Source organism: Fistularia commersonii, chromosome 21 (assembly GCF_037954325.1).
Source record: "Fistularia commersonii isolate RoL2024-O1a breed Wild chromosome 21, RoL_Fcom_v1.0, whole genome shotgun sequence".
Taxonomy (NCBI): domain Eukaryota; kingdom Metazoa; phylum Chordata; class Actinopteri; order Syngnathiformes; family Fistulariidae; genus Fistularia; species Fistularia commersonii.
Window position 1 is genome coordinate 10,814,899 of NC_141304.1, and position 12,177 is coordinate 10,827,075.

Sequence of the window (12,177 nt, forward strand, 5' to 3'; positions counted from 1 at the left end):
TTGATATCAGAGTGCTTTCTAATGAAACTGCAACTGGTACCTGAACCCTGAGAACACATAAATATGGACAACCGGATTCCAACTCGGGGGAGTTTGCAAAGATTGTACCCTTGTTTCCAAACGACACACACATATTGGCACACAAATTAACATAACAACCCCATTCAAACCTGTTGCTGCAAAACAACTCACTCATTAACATAGCAGCTTGGACCAACATGAGCAGCTATATATCGAACAGCTACATATCTGTTTAATTAGAAGAAGCTTCTCAGATGAGACATGCAACACGGAGAAGAAAAGTTTGCCACAATAAGATTTGATTACTGACCGTGGCACCGCTGAAAGTGAACCCTCACGAATTCATTAGAACTTAGCAACACCAGTGTCCATATAGAACCATGAAATATTTGACTGTGAGTTTTGCAACTAATCAACTGACTGTTATCAGTACATTATGATTTACAAGTTTTAAGAATCAAACTTTGTGTATTCATAAAGGTAGTCTCCCGTCCCTAGTGTATTTAGAACCAATCCTTCTTTCATTCACCGTCTACACCGCTTATTCTGCATGTCCTGGTCAGGCGAGTCTCGTCAAACAATGGCCAAGAAACAGGGTCTAACCTGTGATTGCAAAGGCTATGCAGAAAACATCCAAATGATAAGTTCCCTTTTTGCAAGCAATCAAAATTTAAACAATGGGACCCCCTCTCAGAGCCCGGATAGCTCAGTCGGTAGAGCATCAGACTTTTAATCTGAGGGTCCAGGGTTCAAGTCCCTGTTCGGGCGGAGTATCAGTTCCTCCGAGGTGTGTGATGCTCAGCTTTTAAGCTCTGTTGGGTTTGATTGTCAAATAAACTGAGTTTACGTGATCCGCAATTTCACAAGTTTGTGGTTGGAGTGGTTAGTGTAGCAATGTTGCGAAGTTACCACTTTGCAGTAGATGAGATCGCTTGCTCCAGATATGCATGGCAACCTTCTCTGTTTTATCGTGGATCTTCATCCATCCATTCGTCTTCTGCTGCTTCTCTACAGTTGGGTCCTGGGGCCAGCAGCCGGAACAGAGAGGCCCAGACTTCCCACTCCCCAGCCACATGGTCCAGCTCTTCGGGGGGGACCCCAAGGTGTTCCCAGGCCAGCCTGGAGACACAGCCTCTCCAGCGTGTCTGAGGTATTCCCCGTGGCCTCCTCCCAGATGGACATGCTTGGAATACCTCCCCTGGGAGGCGTCCAGGAGGCCTCCGGACCAGATGCCCGAGCCACCTCCTCTGACTCCTCTCAATGCGGGAGAGCAGTTACTCTACTTTAATTTATATTATTATTACTTATTTGGCGACCAAACTATCTGCTTCACGGTGGACATCAAAAATAAGACTGTCATTCAACTGAATCTTGAATTAATTCACTCACATTTGTATTGTTCTTCTTTAGTTGTCTTCTCCAGAAAAAGGGATGTTGTATGCAGCACCTCAGTAGGTATTTTCTGTTTCTGAATGACGATAGCTTAAATATGCGTAAATACTGAGATTGCAAACCCAAAACTGGTGATAGGATGTTTAGCATGGAAGGCACCATTCTTCTGCTTATCATTCATTCAGGCATTGTCAAGACTGCATGTCCTTCATGTGACAGTGAGACCACAGCCAGTCTCCCCTGACAATGGATAAGAAAAGAGGATAATCCTCTACCAGCTGCCAACCAATCCCAGGTCCAATGTGAAGACATCCAACAATTCCTAAGTCTGTGGAGGTTTCCAGTCATCCAGGTCAGGTAAATGTCATGGCAACTCAACATGAATTTCATCACTTGAAGATATTCACCTCTCATTTAAGAGGCTTCCTCAGTTGAAGTGAAGAAAATTTAAGTCCAGTTCCCACGACAAGAAGATTTTGATAGGATTTTGACAGTCCCATACTTGTTGATCCGTTTTAAGACAATGGATCAGCCTTCCAGAGCCCGGATAGCTCAGTCGGTAGAGCATCAGACTTTTAATCTGAGGGTCCAGGGTTCAAGTCCCTGTTCGGGCGCAGATTTGCAGCGCTGTTGTGTTTTAGCTGCTGTTGTATGAGGAAGCATCTTGGAATTATCAGTTTCGGTTGGTTGCTTCTGTTCTGTGTCCAAAAAGGAGTAACTGGTGCAATTTTGAGTGAAGAAACATCAAGTCCAGATTCCTTGACAAGACAATTCCAGACTTGTTGATCTGTGTCAAGACAATGGTGTGGTCTTCTGGAACCTGGATAGTGTAGTAGGTAGGTCATCCAACTTTTAATCTGAGGGACCAGAGTTCAAGGTCCTGCTTGGGTGGACCACCACCACTGTCTTTTCCACCAAACCTTACTCAAGGAGCTCTAACTTTATCTGCCATTGTTTTGCGTTCCCACCAGCATTGCTTAAGGCCTCTATATACTTCAGGAGCACTGCATTCTTTCCCTCAAGGGGGGGAGAAAATAAGAAGCTGAAAATTCTTTCTGGCCATGATGTTTCAAATTTAGCCAAAAACTCCACTGCAGAACTCTGGGAAAGTCCTCATAGGCCCTGCCCCCGACAGCACATGTGCTAATTGTTGGAGGATTCCGATTGAAGTAACAACGCAGTGCCGACAATGACGTCGGTTGGCTCTTGTGCGTTTGTTACAAAGGTTTCGGCATCTTTTACGATTGATGCAACGGCATCTTTTACGATAGATGTTGTACAATCTCTATCGACAACATTTGGACATCTCTTTCCAAGAGCTACTAGCCATGTGCCTGTGTTTGTATGCCATTTTTCATACTTCTTCACTGCCTCAGCTGGCAGAAAAGAAAGCTTCAGGCCAGATGATAAGTCAAGATCAAGCTGCAAGACCTTCAAAACCACCCCTAGAAGCAAGAACACTTTTGAGTACGGACAGGCCTCAGCTTGCTGATGTTCTACTTGATTCCCTGTTTCTACACTCACAAAGAGCAAGAGCATCTTTCCTGCCCAGTCTAGTCCTGGACATTCAGTTCAACAAAACAAACGGAGGTAAGAAAAAAAGTATGTGTCCATTAAAACAAAACTTGAGTCATTTTCAATCACAAATTCATCTCACTGCTCAGTCTGTTTGCATGATGAAGACCGGGGAAATGCTCCAAGGTTACCGTCTTAGGATAAGTCTGAATTAGGCCACTTAAAAAAAAACAACTTTACATTTGCTCTCAAAAACAAACATGAAGATATCATATTTCTTGTTACTCACCACATTTCCCGACAACCTTGACAGCTTGACAAATGCAGAATGCAAATATACAATTTGGCTCAACCAATTTGGCACAAATCTAATATTTGTAAGTTAAACACGGCTTCCGCCGAGGTAATGAAATACCCATTGCTTGTTCCGCAGCCATCTATTCCCCTTTCATGAGCCCCAGCAGAACTTTAGTGCTACTATATTCCGAGGCGTAAAGCCCCCTTTTCACAGGTTGCCTGGTGCTCGGTCTCTAAATGTCCCTACTGATTCATCAATCACCAAGTAGAAAGCAGCTCTTTTTTTCTGTCAGGGTTTACTTCAGGACTCATGCTAATGATGTTTGTGATTTACCCTGGAAGCCCCAGACCAACTTCTTGGATGGAGCCACAGGTCAAAGATTGGGTGGAAGTGTACCTTGTCTGTGAGATTATGGTTTGAGGGTCCCACTTTTTTTTTTTTAAACTGGAAACAAAATGTGGAAGAAGGTTTAATGGACTTGTCAGACTTATACTTTGCAGAATGTGAGCACCACTGAAATGTATAGTGTACTGATACATTGACGTCCACTCTATGTAAATGCAACTTGATGTCATTTGTTGTTTGCTTCTGATGCATTACAAAGTCAAAGGAAAGTGGCAAGCTATCTGGTGGATATGTATTGTTGAGCTTGAGCAAATTTCACTCAAAGAACTTCTTTCTCTCAGTGGCTCTTTTTTTGCTGTCTTGGTTAGCTTGTTATTTGTAGCAGGGACTGCCGACTGTGTCTTTTCTCATCTTCTTCAGATATAAAACAGACACATGTTTCGGTTATTGCAGAGGTGAGATTAGAGATTTGTGAGATTTTCTCGGCCAAAAATACAATTGAATATGTCCGCCGAGGAACTGTTTTTCATGACTAGCCCTTTAAATTCATCACAAGGGCACCTTGTATGCTTTTACCTCAGACTTACAGACTTTATTGTAATTCTGTACGCAGCACACGCTCTACAGAGCGAAATTTTAATTGAAATAGGCATCAGCTTACAGCATCTAGAGTTGATTTGCAGTAAAGTGCAGATAGATAAGGTGCAGGTGATGGTATTAACCGGAGTGAATAGCAGCAGTTATATGGCAGTGCAAGTTAAATAGCAGTGATGGGTCATATGTGCAAAGAGACAAAGTTGCTGTCAGATATGCATTTATAGGTAAATAAATCAATATATAGATATCAAATACCTGCTGCAGCACCTGCATCCAGGCCACATGTGGCTGTCAGTACTTTTGAATCCACACTCTGAACTTGGAGTTTGTCGCACCATGCTAACATTCTCATATATATATATATATATATATATATATATATATATATATATATATATATATGTACACATCTACAAAAATAAAAAAAATGCCACATTAACTCCAACATAATTCATTTTCTAAATTTTTGCAGTTGTCCCCACTATACCTCCTCAATTCCAGGAATTGCCACAGCAAAAACAAGCATCCCAGCTACCTCACAGTAAGTAACACTACCTTCTCTCAGCTCTGCAGCACACAGCAATAGCCATTGGATTTCTGGAAAATAGCCCATTATGGAAGTTCTCCCTTTTCTAGTCCCGTTGTCATTTAAGTCCAAACTGTCAATGCTGTTAATTTTTCCATTTTTTTCTCAAGATTTTAGTTTAAAAAATTTACGGACTATCAAGAGCTGCGCAGACGCTGGCTCTTAAAAAAATGACAACCTTGTTTTATTTCATTATATTTCACAACCTCACAATCCCATGGTGACATGAAATATGTAATATATTTTGTAATAATAATAATAATTGACAGGAAATTGTTTTCATGGTAACACTAATTGTAAGGTAGCTACATTTTTGAGTAAGATTGGGCCTACCTGTTGCAGTTCTTGTTGTTACAAGAAAGTTTTTCTAATGATAGGCACTGAATGAATATTTTGTACCGCACAGGGATTGACTCCGGCCTCCAACTACACCACTTAAACACACCCACAAAATAATCAATGTCCCCAGTTTGTTGTGAAAGGACTTCTGGTGCAGGACAGGAGTTACAGAATAAGCAGGTCAGACCAGAAATTTGTTTTTCTTCAGTGTTTCCAGAAAAAACACGTACATTTTCTCAACAGACCCATATAGCTCTGAGAAAACAGCAGCTGGGTGTTCACTTCCAGGCCGTAACAAATAAGGGGCAAAATTAGTTGGTGATATAAATAAATGTCATATTTCTGTGTGCTCTGCAAGCTGTGTGCTGACTGGGCAGTTTGCCTCCTCCTTTGTTCATTGCTGATAAAATAAGTGGATGAACAATGAAGGTCATTAACATTTCTATTATTGTTGTTGTTATTATAAGACCACAGTTACTTGAGTTTTTTTTTTTCTACAACAGAGGCGAAGGATATTTTTTTTGTATTTTGAGTTCAAATTTTTTAAGCTGCGGTTTGGAGTCAATATTTGTCACTGATATAAAGGAGCACATTAAATCTGTACATGGGTGTAGTCGTGGCGAATATAAAATTCAAATTTATTATGATAATATATCTTAGTATGTGAACAGCCCACTGAATTTGTTGATACCATGAATAAAAAAAAAATGCGTGTGTGCGTGTATGTGTGTGTGTGTATATATATATACTGCTCAAAAAAATAAAGGAAACACTTGAACAACACATTGTAACTCCAAGTCAATCACCCTTCTGTGAAATCATAGTGTCCACTCAGGAAGCAACACAAATTCATTTTGACTTGTTTTAAGGACATTACATCAAAGTTGGATCAGCCTGGAGTTTGTTTTTACACTTTAATTTTGAGTGTGATTCCTAATCCAGACCTCCATGGGTTGATACAATTGATTTCCATTGATCATTTTGTGTGATTTTGTTGTCAGCACATTCAACTGTGTAAAGAGCAAAGTATTTCATAAGAATATTTCATTCATTTAGATCTAGGATGTGTTTTTTAAGTGTTCCCTTTATTTTTTTGAGCAGTGTATATATATATATATACATATGCATAAATATATATATATATATATAGCAGCCTCAGGTCGGCACGGGTCAGTGTCTCCCTGAGTCAGAGGAGCCAGAGGTTGCAGAGGGTAAATGCAGAGGGTTGTGTAAAACCTTTGCCAAAACCAAATGTGCGAATCAAACCTAATAATCTCATACCAGATTGGTCAAGGCCCGGGTTAACAACGACCTGGGTTAACAACGACTGCCGTAAGTGCTGATGACCTACAGGATACCAATGGAAACTGGGCTACTTTAGGTCAAAGAAGGAGAGGTGGAAGGTGTGTTAGGATGCAGAGAGAAAAGGCAAGAGTCTGGGACTGAAAGGCCCAGGATCAGGAATCAGAGGAGCAGCTCATGTTAGATGTTTTGGAGAGAAAACATCGGTGGCAGTGGGGAGGGTGAAGGACAAACTGGGAGCTATTCTGGACAATCCTTGCCCAGATCCTTCAGCCAACAGTTCATCCCACCCTGGTGCAGAACCGAACGCTTCAGACGTGGCTTTCAGACTGCCATCAGACTGTATAACAACAGTTTGGACGGCTCACAACTCTGACGGGTCTGAGTTCTCCTGTGCTGTTTCCACAATTCCACAATCACACCACCCTTCCCCATTCACTACCTCACTCGTTCATGTCATGTCCTAACTCTGCTGTCTCTCCTATCCTTGCTTGTCCCAGCCCGCACACATCCTGCCTATTTTTGTTTATTTATTTTATTCATTGCTATTTATTTTTGTCACACTTTTTATATCGTTGTTTTGTTCTTGTTGTTTATTTTTCACCCTCACTGTTCCTTGATGTTACCCATTGTCATCCCTGATGTTGTTGTTATCTGCTGTCTATTTATTTGTGGATTTTTTTTTTTTTTGTCTTACGATCTTCCATCTTCTGTGTTTCTATTTATATTTACATTCATATTTATTTCCTTTTTTGACATTATAAATGTTATGCTGCTGTGACAAAGGAATATCCCCTATGGGGATCAATAAAGTTGATCTTAGAAGGTCAGAGAAGCCAGACTGAGATGGTTCAGTCATGTACAGAGGAGCGATGATGAATATATTGGTAGACGGATGCTGGAAGTGGAGCTGCCAGGCAGGAGGTCTAGAGGAAGACCAGAGAGAAGATTTATGGACGTAGTCAGAGGATATGAAGGTAGTTGGAGTGAGAGAGGAGGATACAGAGAATAGGGTTAGATTGAGGAAGTTGATCCACTGAGGTGACTCCTGAAGGGAAAAGCCGAAAGGAAAGTGTGTGTGTGTGTGTGTGTGTGTGTGTGTGTGTGTGTGTGTGTGTGTGTGTGTGTGTGTGTGTGTGTGTGTGTGTGTGTGTGTGTGTGTATATACATATATGTGTGTGTATATATACATATATGTGTGTGTATATATACACACACATATGTATGTATATATATGTTTGTTTGTTTGTGTGTGTATTTGTTTATTTATATATATATATACACATTACATATTTAATTAAAAGCTAAAAACATCTTTCTGTGTAACATGTCTCATGTTACAAATGCAGTATCTCAATATCTTGTGTTGTAAATGGACACTAGCGGCTTATAGATATGTATGGCCCATTAGTTTTGTTTTTTTTCTTTTTAAATTTAGTGACTCTGACTAATATTCAGGTGCCTTTAATTGTCAGAAAATGTTGGTCTGCGGTCTTTGACCCCAAGGCCGCATATGCAGTTACATAAAAATTCAAAGCTGTTCACAGTTTCAAACAATATGAAGTCCATCAACTTGATGAAAGTCTTTGATCGTTGTTATTTAGCCAAAGGTCTTTCTTATCGAGATTTAAACGTGATTAATCTTCAATCCAACAATCTTTGTGAAGTTTTTGTTCAATTACTAATCTTTGTGAATTATAAACATTATTGGTATTTACATTTTGATCTTGAACTTTTTGCTAGATTAACTTTCTCTGGTTGGTTTAAAATAACCTTTTCAAAATTGCGATGATCTTAACATGATTACATTTGGATGGGAAAACAAAAGATTGACTGTAATAATAGTTTGTAATAGAAAATCGGATTGAAAACCATTTGTGAACCATTGGATAGTGTTAGTATCTGACCGTATGTTAATCGGCGAGTCTGGCAAGACATTTAAAAATAGGAAGCCAGATCTTTGGCTTAGTTCTTCGGTTATTTCTTTTTTTCTTGCCTCATTGATAACTGCAGTTTCAGTGGAGAGAGATGAAACACTTTGAAATCAAATGGGCTTTTCCATGATGACAGGGTATGTTTTTTGATTTAACAAAGCGCGAGTATATCTGATGACCCTGAAAGCTCACGGGCATCAGTCCAAATGCAGCCACATGAAAGATCAAAAATGATCGCTTCTTATTATTCACTGCATAGCGAGACAAGACGAATTAATGTTTTCAACAAACACATCCAAAAATGAATGTGTGCCAAAAACAATAATCACAATCATTATCATAAACCCAATCAATTTCACAATCAGAATCATAATAACCGCTGCAGCACTGTGCCAGAACAGGAAACTTCCGGATTTGAGACTTTCTGCACAGCGTCTGCATGTTCTCCATCTGCTGGGGACCCCGTTGATCCAAAAACTGTCAACTTAATAATCAAAAATTCTAAATTCTCCATGGGTGTGAATGAAAAAATACATTTTTGTATATCCCTGTGCGTTGCCCTGGTAACCCATCCAGTTTTGAACCCGTCCCCTGGTTCCAGCATCTTTTGAACCTGTGCAATATAAATTATACATAATGAATGAATGAGTAATAATTATACACTAATAACATTAGTATTATGATAAAGTACTCTGTAATGGTGTCAAGTATAAAGTATTCAGTTGAATTCCTTGGATCACAAAAGATGACATTATCTGACTATTCAAGGGTATATTTGTCATGGTATGATCGAGCCTCCAACATGGAGTAAAAAAGATAATTTAAATTTTTCAGAATCGCTGTCATTCGGAACAATTGGTATCTGGCATCTGAAAAACATTGGCAAGCACTATAAGGGACCATTGAACAAAACACATGAGACATGAAACTGGCTTATAACAACAAATAACGAAACGGCATGTTATTTCCATATATTGAAAAATCAAGGTTGTGGCAGGCTAAAAAAAAAAAAAAAAAATCATATCAGGAATGACTAAGACATCAGAGAAAAGTTTTTATATTTTTGTTTCCGGAGTTTGAAGACCGGTAATGTGAAAGTGTCAATTTGAAGATAAACCTGCAGGAAAGTAAAAGAGTTTAGAACGACATGTAGAGTCTAGAAAACATCCCCATTATATAATATCACATCTGTCATAATGCAAGACACAGACCCCCTCCCTTACTCATTTGTGTCAAGTTTTGACAAATGTATCTCATAATCACAAAAGAAAAGAACAGATTTGAGTCAACCAAATTGATATTGTCTGTACGTGTTCTCAACTTCCCTCTCTGCTTGTTCCCTCTCCTAGAATATAAAAATGTAGGCTACTGAAAGTTGGTGAACATGAATTGTTTGATGAATGTCGTCCCTGTAGTTGCTTGTTTCAGCCGGGTTATTATTCACGTCGCTTGCCGAGGGGCTCAGATGGTGCAGGGGCCAGAAAATGAGGCAGATGCGTGCACGCAATTAAATATCGTTTTGTTGGACTGACTATGATGGTGTTGAAACCCATATCCTGACAATGATGCTGGAATCCCTACGAATATTAACACCTCAGTCAGTTACTGCGAAAATTCATGAATCCATGCCTTCATTCATTCATTTTTCATTCATTTGTCATTTATACGGCTTATCATGTACACAGGGTGGATTTAGCGCCGTTGCCAATCTCGATTGACAAATGATTGGTTCAAACACCCGTTACCCAAAAACGACTAAATAAAATATCCAACAGAGAAAGACCTAAATAAACAAACCCAGATAGCTTCAGCTGACCATGTCCTTTCATTGCACAGTGAATGTGAAATTGGTACATGTTATGCGCCAAACACCACATTGTTATTGTCCTTACTGTGAAACTCACAACGATCTGCGCAGTGATTTGACCAGAATAAATAACTTCTCACTGGATTGTCTTGCCCGATCATGCAGCTGAGCGTCTGTTGGTACCGCAGATGTGCTATATTTGTTGCATCGGCTGCATACTTAATGTGTTTGCTGTAGTTAGCATAATGAGCCAGTGCATTCTTGTTAAATTGGAGGCTTTATGCAACTGTTTGAAATGGCCAACATTCAGCATGTCAGCAGACCTCAAGCTGAGACGGGGTCAGGGGCCCCCGTTCATTTCAATCAGGTCTGTAATTACTCACAAGCGGCCGTGCAACAAAAAAAAAAAAAATCAAAATCCAAAATTACGTCCTGGCCTGTAAGACGCTCACTGGGATCCAAGTCGCTGTGTTATATCACTGAGACTGTGTCTTTCCACTTCCCTCTTGAGCTGTCGAAATGTACGCGTATGCATCGGCACGCATCTGCGGTACATCACCATGCTTTGTTCTGATTCCACATGGGGCTCTTTGCTTTCCTTTTCCAGGTTCCCATGGTATCAGCCCTGCGTCCAGCATACTGTATGTAAGACGTAACTCACCACCACAATGACTTTGCCAGTTGGCCACGGTTAACATTCAATGCTTTTTAAAATAAAAATCAACCTTGTGTGTTTAGAGAACCACCACTGACCATCTCCTGGTGGGAAAAAAATCTTAGCACTTGGTCATAAATTAAAATCGGTATTAGGGCTGCAGCAATGTCAAGTGTTACAATTTGTGCTATTCCTAAACAAGTTATTTAGCATCATGGTGCTAAACAATTGACTGATCTTTTTTGACCGTGACGTTCAAAGGTCAGAATTAAATGGGACATAAATAATCTAAAAAATTGTAAGAAACTACTCAAATGACTTGAGCCATCATGAAATAATCTGATCGAGAATAAATAATATTAAATCATGCAATTACTTCAATTTCCCCCTAAAGTGAACAAGACATACAAGTATACAACAGTGGAAAAAATTCACCTGGACTTTGTGAAGCTTTTATTTGAAAAAGAAAATATGTGTATAACAATTTCCCGATGTCAGACAATACAGAAACATAACATGTAACGTTCAAAACCCATATTGGAAAAGCATCTTGGGATTGTCAGGAGATTAAGAGAAACATTTCAGTTAAAAAATAAATAAATGTAAATAATAGAAAAAAAAGCAATAAATTCCTGAACATCATTTCAAAAAGGTATACACATTCACAGAAATTATCTCAACAAAACCCCGCAAAAAACTTGAGTATTATTATTATTATTAGTAATAATATTGTTGTGTTTGTTTTATATAAGAAAAAATATTACTACAATTATTGTTGTCGTTAGTATAAGTATAAATTATCATATTGATGCCAGCTCTCGTGGGATTTTGTGCTTTGCACTTCTTTTCCCTGTCATGCATCTCGCTTCTTCCTGAGCCGTGGCTTCTGTTGTGAGAGGCGAACAACTGGGAGTATGTTGTCCTGGTCTCTGGTGGCTGGTCAGCTCCCATCCAGGTAAGGGAGTCCTGCATCACGCTATTGAGGCTCCTGGATCTGCTGAGAATCACTGGTGTCCAAGTCTTCATTGTCAGATGCTATAGCTTTCAGTTACTGGAGCTGCAGAAGCTGCGAGTCCCTTTTCTTGGAACAGCAATGTGGTGGAGAAATAGCACCTTATTCGTAGTCGGTGACTGGACCTCCTCGCTGAAGTTTGGTTGTCCTTCAGATCCAGCTGTTTGCCCCAAAGTTCTTCCCTGTCTTTCTCGTTTGACTACCTGGTGCCCGGCATTGTCGGTGTTTACCTAAAAAAACAAAACGAAGTACTGGCACTAGTGAAGAATATTAAGTACCTTGGAGTCTTGTTCAAATGTGAGGGTAGGCATGAACCGGACAGCAAAGTCACTGTGGCGTCTCAAGTGCTGCATCACCATGATGAGAGGATGGAG

At 39.8% G+C, this 12,177-nt stretch overlaps 2 non-coding genes across 2 annotated transcripts; both read left to right on the top strand.

The window, feature by feature from the left end:
• The first annotated feature begins 716 nt into the window (after positions 1-716).
• Positions 717-789, top strand: trnak-uuu (transfer RNA lysine (anticodon UUU)). Its single transcript has one exon. It is a non-coding gene; the product is annotated as a tRNA-Lys (tRNA).
• Positions 790-1,954: 1,165 nt separating this feature from the next.
• On the top strand, positions 1,955-2,027 carry trnak-uuu (transfer RNA lysine (anticodon UUU)). Its single transcript has one exon. It is a non-coding gene; the product is annotated as a tRNA-Lys (tRNA).
• Positions 2,028-12,177: the final 10,150 nt, after the last annotated feature.